At 40.7% G+C, this 10,100-nt stretch overlaps 1 long non-coding RNA gene across 2 annotated transcripts; it reads left to right on the top strand.

The window, feature by feature from the left end:
* Positions 1-32: 32 nt before the first annotated feature.
* Positions 33-6,605, top strand: LOC139602562 (uncharacterized). 2 transcript variants are annotated; one of them, XR_011683299.1, is made up of 2 exons: positions 33-145; positions 1,755-6,605. It is a non-coding gene; the product is annotated as an uncharacterized lncRNA (long non-coding RNA). The 2 variants fall into 2 exon arrangements; XR_011683301.1 differs by lacking the exon at positions 33-145 and adding an exon at positions 181-374.
* The last annotated feature ends 3,495 nt before the right edge of the window (positions 6,606-10,100 follow it).

Genomic DNA, 10,100 nt, shown 5'->3' with positions numbered 1-10,100 from the left:
CCCGCGAGCGGGAAGCTAGTCTGAACGGGGGTGGGGGGAAGACGGCGCAGGCGCCCGCTCTTCCGCGGCACGCTCCGCCCCCCGCGCTGTTGGCAGCCAATGGCGAGCGAGCGCGGGGCGGGGGCGGATCCGGCCGTGAGGGGATGTTAAGGAGCGCCGCGGCGGGAAAGGCTTATGAGGGCCGTATGGGGAGGGGGCTGGACTGCCGGGAGAGGCTCCGAGAGCCCGGAGAATTTAGAGCTGCCGCGGGTTGTTCCCTTCTCGCCTGCTTCCCGGTGTACACAAGGTCTTGTTGGCCTGCTCTGTGTTCTCCCACCGAGACACTCAGGCGCATCAGGCGATGGTCGCCCTCCTTCGACCTGCGTGTGTAGTCCGTAAGCTTCTCCTGGCATGTATATTTATTGCTTCAGTTATCGATCATCCTTGCTTAAGTTATTGCTCGTTTTTAGATGCTAGTTACGAGTGTGTTGATGACCAGCAGCACTTTTTCAGAGAAGCTTTTGCTCTTTAGCGGCGCTCTAGCAGAATAGGAGTTAATGCCGACACACAACATGCTTGTTATGAGGGTGTCCCCACCTTTATTTAAGCCTGGTAATATTTCATTTCTGACGCGGTTTAGTTCCGGTTTCCAACAATCTAATCTTGTTAACGTACTTTTCGTTTTTATACCACTTTTTGAGAATAAGTGAGTAAGAGTTCTGCAAATTACAAAGACTGAATGTTATCATACACTCATGGAACCAGGGAATAGTTCGGCTTGGAAGGGATCTTAAAGGTCATCTAGTTCCAGTTCCTCCTACCGTGGGCAGGCATGGCACTCAGTGCATCGCCTTTCTCAGAGCTCCATCCACCTTGTTCATGTAAGCTCTTTGAGAACTAGCTAACAAGAAAGGTCACAGATTGAATTAAAACCCTCATTGCCAGTAAACAAAGTGGAGACCAAACTCCACTCAAATAAAATCCTTTAGGCTAGCTCGCTGGTGACATAAGCTGGGCAACGCCTTCTTGGTTTGCTGTTGCTCAGTAAATCTTCATGCTATGTGGTTTAGCAATACCTGCAATTCAACATCAGGAGAGTATGGGAAATGAGCCTAATTAATCCCTGCTAGTGTTTGAAGTGGAACAGGTGCAGAATCTGAGCTGGAGCTTAAGCTGATAACAGATACCATTTATTTTAGAGTAAGAAACAAGACTCACAAACTCTCCAGGGAGAGCTGTGAGATACTACAGCTGTCGAACAGCAAAACACAAAACCAAGAAGTTCAGAGATGACCTGAACATTGAGCCCTCTGTTGATAGATTATTTCAGTTGCTCAGTTAAACAGCTTAGATGACTTGAATTTTGCTCCTCTGTCCTTCACTTTTCTGTTTGCTCCTCACAGATATAAAGTCTGCTTCTAGAAACCACTGTGCAATTTACTAAGTTATTACAGTCCAGTAGAAAGTGCGTTGATCAAGGGCTTTTTTACAAGAAGTTTTCAAAGGCCAGATGCTGTTACTACCAACATCTTAACTACCTAAATTGTGTTTGTACAGTGTTCTCTATGGGAATGATATCTAAATTAACTAATTTTTTTCAGAAGGACTTTGTTGTAAACATACATTAAAAAAATTAACCTTAAAGAAGGTGCTGGATTGTGTGGCTTGTACACCTGTGGAACTTAATGCTTTGCCTTCTGCGATCTTGACTAGGAGTATTTTAATTTTCTTATGTTTACTAGTATGAACTTTTTTTTTTGTTTGTTTTTTCCTAGCCTTGTTTATGGTGAGTTCTGAAGCCAGAAGAGGAGAGGAGTTCCCTCAGGATCCAAAACAGAACTCTGAAAGAAAGAAGCACTGAAATCAACTTGCCACTGACACATGCATGTAAAGGAGGGATAAAGTGAGACCTTATCTGGGCAGAGAGTCACGGAGAATGGAAGGAGGAACAAAGTTTGGAAGTATGTGGAGCTGAAAAGGTGCTCAGGTATAGTGATGTGAAAGAGAGTAAATGAGAAGAAAGGGAGAAAGACAGGTCATGTGGCAGGCTTGTGGAACATATTATGGAGTAGGAAAAACAGAGGGAGGGATAATGAGTGAAGCAGTTGCTGCAAATAGAGAAGAAAATGTGGAAGAGCTAGAACAGTAATTGGAAAAGCTGGAGACTTATGGATGATTTTCAGGAGCATGGAGATATGGGCAATGCTGAAAGCATGAGCAGCTGCAGGTTAGCAGGATCAGAGGTTCCTGTGAGCCAGGAAATCAGAGGTCTCAGCAGGTTTGTAGTGCTTTGCCCTTTGTTTACATAGCAGTGTGCATGGGAGGGGAGGCAGTACCCACTGCTTGGGATAGGGGAACAGTTTTCCTGACAGCCTTGGAACTGTTCTATCCAAGCAGCCCAGTCACAGAAGTCACTGTGTAGATGAAGCAGGTTCTTCCCCAAAGCCCCAGCAAGGTCTGAAAATCTATAGCCCCCATAAACATTAAAATGGATAACTGGAGATGAGTAGTTGCAAAGAGGCCAAGGTAATTCTAACAGAGAAGCTTGAAAATAGTCATCTTGTTTGCAGACAGATGACGAAGTAGGCACAGTCCTTATTTAATGATTGTATTTCAAGTATTAGAGCCAGCAATGAAAAACAAGTGGTGAAGTGTAAGGATGTTTGGTTGAGTCACTGAATTGCCTGTGACCTCAGTGCTAAGGCTGACCTGAACTGTGGGGATGATCCTAATTACAGCCTTACTATTAGATATGCGATTACCAATCTATAATTATGAGCTAAATTGTAGAACACTGACTGTTCCTCTGTTTACAGTGAAATCTGACTCCTGTATATAGGAGCATTACTAAATGTGACAAAATTAAAAATAATTTCATCCTTTACTGAACAGAATATATCTTTAAATACTTACTCTGAAAAAATAAGTAAACACCCAGTCATGTTTCATGAAAAGTAATGAATATTATTAAATACTAATTATTCTTACTGTGAAAAATCACAAATAGCAGAAGGTTAACCATGGTGGTATCTCTGTGATAACTCAATGTCACAGACATCTTTTATGAGAAATCCTTTCCTTAGGGTTTTTCCTCCTGAGAAGCTGAGAGGCCTCAGGAACAAAATGTAAACAATGATTATCTGCTGCTGTGGAATGCAACAGGGATTGGTCTCATGTGATTGTTTCTAATTCATGGCCAATCACATCCAGCTGGCTCAGACTCACTGTCTGAGACACAAGCCTTTGTGAAATGATTCTTTCTTTTTCTATTCTTAGCCAGCCTTCTGATGAAATCCTTTCTTCTATTCTTTTAGTGTACTTTTGATGTAGTATATATCATAAAATAATAAATCAAGCCTTCTGAAACATGGAGTCAGATCCTCGTCTCTTCCCTCATCCTCAAACCCCTGTGGACCCGGTCACACCTCAGCAATCTGAAAGACAGGAATGCAAAAAGGAAACTTTTTACTAATAATCCTGGATTAAAGCTATCCTGTCAGCCTTATGCATGAGATAAGTTCTTTCTAGCAGAATATTTCATAGCTAAGGGGGCCATCCTAAAGGCTCATGAGGCCCTGGATGCAGCATCTGCCCATGCCTTATGCCACCAGAGTGAAGCAGTCTGACATGCTGGGCGTCCTGCTGCAGTGCAGAGCTATCAGCTCCTTATGTCCAGTGAGGTCAGTCCTGGGGAGAGGTGGGATCCCGCACATCTGTAGCAGGTTCAGGGCCCCTGACAGAGGCATCATGGGGCTTGGCTGTGTGCTTGCATGACCCCTAAATGTAGACAGGCAACAGGAGACCGGGGGGGGGGGAGAGGAGGAGGAGCAGGCTTCTCTTCTCAGTCACAGCTTGCTCTTTGAAGTGTCATGGTGACATGAACTGCACCATGAATCAGGAGCTCCTGAGCACTCTTTGTGGTCTCCATATCTACTTCAGTGGTGTCTGCAAGCAGCTGAATTAACTGCAGGGTTGATACCTGCCAGGTACAAAGAGGGGTAGCTAGGTGCTTGTGAGCACTGCAAGGTTCAATTAATAATGTTTGCTAACTATTAATTAAGTGTTTTAAGTTCAGAAGTGTTGATTAGCAATGCCTGAACATTGAATCACTGTGTTCTAGTTGTGCACTGTTGCGTGTCCCAAAGGTTCATTAAACTGATAAACAACAGGGCCAGAGGTTTATTTATCCAAAAATCAAGACAGTACAGCATGTGGCCCCAGTGTCTTACTGAAACCTGTTAGCATGATGCAATTATTTATTTTTTGAGGAGAGAATCTTTGATTTGACAGAGCTGTTTTGCCTCCTGCAGATACAATCTGTCATGATTCAGTTTTGCATATAATAACTATATTTGCCATGTCGAGGAGCAACATCTGACTGAATGTGGCTTTATTTCTATTTTTATTTCTGTATTATTTTTTCTCAGTTGTAAAAGAGAAATACTCCAGGGCTTGCATTTGGTGTTCTAGACCTGTGCAGTGATTGCTTTGAAAGCATCCATAGCTTCAGACAAGCAACTGACTATTAACAGCTGAGATTGAAGGCTGCAGTCCAGCAATGGTGGGAGACCTAGGTAGCTCCTTAACATTTATGTGGCAGTCCTCTGCCACAGTGTTAGGCTGAGGCATGAAGCAAGTTTAAGCAGACTCAGGCTTTAAACATACACAGAGTGGATTGTGGGGCCAGAAAGGGGGTGTTTCAAAAGGCAAGCAAAAAAAAAACTGTGTCTCAATTCAGGCATCTTTGCCAGATAGATCCACCTTCTTCACTAAGTATTCTTCTTCACTTAGTACTTCACTAAGAACTCAGTAAGGAGTTCACTCACTGGTCCACTGTGGTGTGTTTTGTATTTCTTCCTTTTACTCAAAAGGAAGACTGGCAAATCTTTACACAACATCTTTCTCTCAAATCTCCCTTACAGGAATAAACAATACTGCTTGTTAGCAAATCTACTTTTCTCTCTGATGTCTATCTCAATGCACACCCTAAAGAAAGTGAATGTACTAGCCATGGTGAAACAATGGTGGTTAGATTGATATTTGGGCAGTTGGAAACCCAGCTGTGCATTAGACTCTCCTGGTTATTCTTCACTTTGTGAGATTCAGAATTACATCAGTGAAGTCTCACAGTGGTCAGGAAGGTTTAAGGTCCCTAGACATTGTCAACTATACCCCAGGGACAATCTACATGCCAGCTTTGTGTTTCAGCAGTATGAAGTGCATAACTCTTCCAAGACCTGACCACATAAGAAGTGAACTTGTGGTGGCTCCATCTCTCCTTTCTCTTGCATTGCAGAAAATGTTCACGATGAACGTCCCAGATTTTAAATTGACATAAACTCCTTTATGTTTGGGATGTGTGAACCTAGATGTTTAAATATACAGAATCAGACTAAGTTGTGCCAAAACCCCTTGAATTTGTGAAATGTTTTGTGTATTTTACTTGTGCAAATGCTTACTTTGCATGCATAAATTTGCAATACAAATGAGACTGGAGTGTGTTGGTATGAAAATTTGGCATTATGTAGGAATTTATGTGCAATGATACATACTGTTTTCAGGGCAAAATTTGTAATGGTGATCGTCTCTTTCAAGTACAGACTGCTCTTAAACCCAGAAGAGTGAGCCTCTATGAAGAGCTTAATTTGATAAATGATACATTTGGTAAAATTCAGATATCTGCTGAGGAAATGGCCTGTTTATAGAAATAGAGTTATACATCAACCCAGCTATCTGACAGAAAATAATAAAAGTTGATTGCCTGCGAGGTCATCTGTGACTCAGAAATTAGACAGAATGTGGACTGTGGAAATCAGCTGTGAGGCTGTGGCAGAGAACAATGCATACTTGAATGAATCCTCCCCAAAAGATGTGTCAAATATCTCACCTTTCTCAAGAAAGAAGAGATTCAGTAGGTGAAGAAAATAGGAAGCATTCTACTTCCTTGCATAGCATGCACAACTGACTTAACAGGTTCTTTATGATGTGATAGTTCTAAAATGTTTGTGAAATGTTCGGTAGTTGCACAGGCATCCAAATAGATACATATTGTAATTTGTAAAAATGTGGCAGCATGCTTCACAGTAGCAGGAAAAGTAGCAGGTTTAGCTTAAGTTGGACTGCTGGTTCTTTTATCAGTTTTTAATGAGACACTTGGCAGAACCAATACTGAAATCCTTTTAGCTGTTGGCTGACACACACAATGTCTACTACTTAATGAAGGAGTAAATTGTATCATAAATCTCCTATTTTTATTGCTGTTTCTTTGTATGAGGAGTGGAAATTGCCTTTCAAACTTAGAGATTTCTGCCGTCTTCTTCTTCGTATATTATCAATGTGTATTGTAAAGGATACCATAAAAGGATGTAGTTTGTCCAAGGCCAAATATCCAAGATGCTTTCACATCTTCTGGTTATATATGTTATATTTTTATTTTATAAGAAGTTTAAATATAAACTATAATATTTTAATTTTTTTTATATTTTATGGATGAAATTTCATGGAATAATTGAGGACTAAATGCATATTATCATTAAAAACAAGTCCAAAAATAGATTGGGAATTCAGAAAAAAAAGAAAAAAGTAGGAAGTAAAGTTCCACGGAATAAAAAGTTTTATTCCTGAGAGATTTGCCCATGGCTTGATTTGCATCTATTTTAAAAGATTCACCTTACTGGAGTCCATAGATTTTCCAGTATTACCATATCTATGCATCCTGTGATGATCTCTGTGTACCTTTGCTAGTTATTACTTTACATTTATAGCACTTCTCTCACTAATCCAGCATTTTTGCATGTATAGAACCCTTTGCCCTGAGCTAATGAAACAAAATGTTTCAGTACATGCCTGATAATGCAGCACAAAAGAAATCTCATTCTTTTCAGTGGGACTTCTGTAAGGCTAACTGGTCATCATTGCCTGCCCCTTTGCTGTCCTACTGATGTGTGCAGACTCCTCCAAAGTGGAGTAATCTACATAAAGTCTATATTTTCTCTTACTACCATAGTGCTGTTACAACCACTGGTCAGACTTCATTCATTTCACTGGCTGTACAACTTAATTTGTTCTGATAATTTTGCCAAAGATTAAGCATTGGCTATCCCAGCTTCTGGGAATTTTGTTCCAGGTAATAACCATGATTTTCCTTTCCACTTAAGCCATCAATAGATTTGTTGGTTGTACATCAGTCACAAATATCTCTTGGCATCTTTTTTTTTTTTTTTTTTTTAATACTGCTTGGTTATGCTCATGATATTCTGACTTATTCAGGAAACACTTTGTGTTAAAAATGTCAGACAGAGATCCCTTTTATCCTCAGTCATCCTTGTGACTGCATCTGACCAACACTGAGTGACAGAGACTCCCAGTTTAGTCCCAGCCTGAGCAGGTGTGTCTGGACCCTGCCACAAATAATAAGTAATGCAATAATAAGTAAAGCAATTGATGGAGGCACAGCTGAATTGCTGCTGCTTCTGGCACTGGAATTCAGCTGCCATCAGTTCAAGTATCTCTGCAGTATCCTTTGTTGGGAGGTAGGTAGGTCCTTCACTGCCCAGAGAGTCTTTCATCAGGCAACTCATTGGCTTTCAGAGTCCACCATCAGGGTCAAAGCACTACACCTCTGAAATCTGTGCCTCTTGACAAATCCAAGTGAAATCAGTATTTTTATCCTAATGCTTATGATGAGGAAGAGGAGGTCAGACACAGGGATGTGACAACATATGTATTCTTTCCTTGTAAATCTAAGAAAAAGAGTCTGGCTTCCAGCTTGAGGAATCCCAAAGCATTAGAGAGATCCTATGCTGAATAAATTCACCTAGCAAGTGAACAGCTCTGGAATGAGCAATACAGCAGATCTAGACAATAATGAGGGAAAGACAATAAAGAGTATTTTCAGCAAATGTGCAAGCATGTTTAATGAAACAGAAGTCAGATGTAGATCCACTAGCAAATATCCTCCAAGACTAGGGCAGCATTAGTGCATTGTGTTGGCTTTGTACAGGCATCCTGAAAGATTTCACACTTAAGTGAGCAGATCACAAGGAGTAATTTAGCCCTAAGACACGGGGTAGTCACACTGGTAATTAGAATGTACAATTAGTTTCTATCTTCTGCCAGAAATGTCAATGCAGTTTAGTGAATTTTTTGAAGAGTTTGCACAGCTGCAGTTTGATTTACCTAGTAGATTGTGGATTTTTTTTGATTTTTAAATTCAGCTCCAAAATTCAAGTCCCCTGAAGACTTCTTAGTAACAAAGCCATGTATCTTAATTCAAAATATTTTGATTTGGAATCTGTGATAATCTTCAAAAGTCAGCCAGCCTGTCTGTATTTTGATACCTTGTGTGTGGTATTGGATGCACTGAGATGCATAACAACAAAAGGAATAGTAACCATCATTTGGGTTGAATAGCTGAATTCTTTGTTAAAATTTGGATCACTAAGAAAGTTTTGTAGGCCTCAAGCCTACTTAAGATCCATGAAAATAACTTATGGGGTACAGAAAAGCAGTGCAGGGTCAAAAGTATACTTTGAAATGGGAAATTTTGTAAATACATTTTTTTTTATTTTGATTTCATTTTCAATTTCACTTTTTAAATGGAGCTTGTGATGGTTCAATAGTGGTGGTATTTTGTCACCATCTGAATCCAGGATCTGATGTGTTCTTCTCTTACAGTAGCTGCTCAGGGGAGCTTAGGTTAATGTGTGAAATAATTGGTTCTCTGAACAGTTGGGCACAGTCTCAAAGAGTTCCAGTTTCAGTATCAGATTTCTTTTAACCAGAGAGAAGTATAGTCTTTTTCTGATGCTCTGTACGCATTGAAATTGGTTGGACAGAAAATGCTTTGAGCAGTGCAGTGTAGAAGCAAAGGTTCAGTGTTATAAATAACATGTGATTATACACATATACTAAACTTATAGAGCTTCTTTATGCTGAATCAGGTGTCAGGGTATACTATGGACTTTTCTGTCCTGATTTTAGTGATCAATGATCTCATTCTTCTGGGAGATGACCTATTTAAAGTAAATTTCATGCAAAACATAAATACATATAGTCAAATAATTATTTTCTTTTATTGAAGACAAAATTCTCTACTACATATTATCTACAATACTAAAAAATGAAAACTTATTACTTGTGGCCAAAACAGTTAAAAAAAAAATGAGGCAGATCCAGCCCCATCTTTTTAAAAATTACCTGGTCTATGCTGACAGCTTGATATAACTTAGCCAAATTAAAAGAAGACAGACACTTTTTTCTCATGTAGTTGTTACATATGTTTGAGTATCTTCATTTTCCTAGAAAGATTTAAAGCAATGTGGAGATCACAGAAAGTTTATAGTGCCATAAATGACTGTAGGAAAATGTGGATAACAGAGAGGAAAATAATTTTTATTTAAGTGGCTATAAATTGCTCTTGGTTCGTTATTGTTCATTTAGCTTAATGTAAATCAGAGGCCTAACGTATGCATGGAATGTTCTTTCTAAAAAAGCATTACCATTCTAGCTTTTCAAGAAAGATCTGCCTTAAGCTGATCCTCTGGGGAGGGCTCAGAGATACTTGTTACTGTTTTTTTCCAGTCCTTCCTGAGCTGCAAGTGCCCTTTGCTGGGTCATGTCCAACCCCTCACCCACTGGCACCCTCAAGTCCTTCTGGGCAGGGCTGTTCTCGATCTGTTCATTCCCCAGTCTGGACTGATACTGGGGATTGCACCACGCCCCATATAAAACCTTGCACTTGGTCTTGTTGCACTTGTTGAGATTCCCATGAGCCACTGCTTCAGCTTGTCCGGGTCCCTCTGGATTCATCCCATCCTTCAGGCATGCCAGCAGCAGCACTCAGCTTGGTGTCATCTGCAGGTGTGCTGGGGATGCCCTCGATCCCTCTGTCCGTGTCATTAATGAAGACTTAAATGCCACTGGTGCACTACAAACCCCTGAGGGACAGAGCTTGTCACTGATACCTTCTGGGACTCTGGGGCCTTGACCACGACCCTCTGGATGCGACCGTCCGACCAATTCCTGATCCACCTAACAGTCCACCCATTCAATCCAGCTTTCTCCAGTTTGGAGAAGAGGATGTTGAGGGGGACCCTGTCATAGGCTTTACAGAAGTCCAG

The sequence above is a fragment of the Agelaius tricolor genome, unplaced genomic scaffold (genome assembly GCF_023055355.1).
Source record: "Agelaius tricolor isolate 1412-34295 unplaced genomic scaffold, bAgeTri1.0.p SCAF_34, whole genome shotgun sequence".
Classification (NCBI taxonomy): domain Eukaryota; kingdom Metazoa; phylum Chordata; class Aves; order Passeriformes; family Icteridae; genus Agelaius; species Agelaius tricolor.
This window is presented reverse-complemented; position numbering and strand designations above follow the sequence as displayed.